Raw genomic sequence first — 1,392 nt, forward strand, 5'->3', positions numbered from 1 at the left:
TAAAAGCCAGAAAAGAATGGGATGATATATTCAAAACAATCAAGGACAAAAATTGCCAGACAAGAATACTTTACCCAGCCAGGCTATCCTTCTGAAATGAAGGACAAATAATATATTTTTCAGACAAACAAAAACTGCGGGAATTCACTACCACATGACCAGCCCTAGAAGAAATTCTCAAGGAAGTACTGAGTTTGATACCACAAAAACAACCATCACTACCATGAATACACAAGAAAGAATAATACCAACCAGAAAAACAAAAATGCAAACAAAAGAGAGAAAAAATAGTTTATCTATCACCCCAAGAAACAAACAAATACAGAAGACAAACAGAAAATTAGAAAGAAAGGAACAAAAGATACTTAAGACATCTAAACAAAAAACAGTATAATGCTAGGAGTAAATCAACACCTTTCAATAATAACTCTGAATGTAAAGGGACTAAATTCCCCATTCAAAAGACACAGACTGATGAACAGGATTAAAAAGATGGACCCAACAATATGCTGTCTCCAAAAGACTCACTTGACCTGTAAAGACACACATAGACTAAGAGTGAAAGGATGGAAAAAGATATATCATGCAAGTAGAAATGAAAAACGAGTTGTAGTAGCTATTCTTATATCAGAAAAAATAGACTTTAAAGTAAAATCCATTAAAAGAGATAAAGATGGCCAATATATAATGATAAAAGGATCTATCCATCAAGAAGACATAACAATCATAAATATATATGCACCTAATGTTGGAGCAGCCAGTTTTACAAAACAAACACTATTAGATCTAAAGAAAGAAATAGACACTAATGCCATAATAGTGGGGGACCTGAACACCCCACTCTCAACATTGGACAGATCATCTAGGCAAAATATCAACAGAGAAACACAAAATCCAAACAATACTTTAGACCAATTGGATTTGGCAGATATCTACAGAACATTCCACCCAACAAATTCAGAATATTCATTTTTCTCATCAACACATGGAACATTCTCCAGGATAGACCACACGTTAGGTCACAAAGCNTCCATGTATTTTTTTCTGATCACAATGGATTAAAATTAGAAATCAATAATAAACAAAACTCCAAAAACCACACAAACTCATGAAAATTAAACAACATTCTACTTAATGACATGTGGGTCCAAGAAGAAATTAAACAGGAAATCAAAAAATTTCTTGAAACTAATGAGAAAATGACTCATAATACCAAAACTGATGGAATACTGAAAAAGCAGTTTTAAGGGGAAAATTTATTGCATTAAATGCTTATTTAAGAAGAATGGAAAGATGGAAAATAAATAACCTAACACTTCACCTTAAAGATCTCGAAAAACAAGAACAATCCAAGCCTAAAGTTAGTAGACAGAAAGAAATAATTAAGATCAG

This window comes from Galeopterus variegatus, unplaced genomic scaffold, assembly GCF_000696425.1.
Source record: "Galeopterus variegatus unplaced genomic scaffold, G_variegatus-3.0.2 Scaffold3137, whole genome shotgun sequence".
Lineage (NCBI taxonomy): Eukaryota > Metazoa > Chordata > Mammalia > Dermoptera > Cynocephalidae > Galeopterus > Galeopterus variegatus.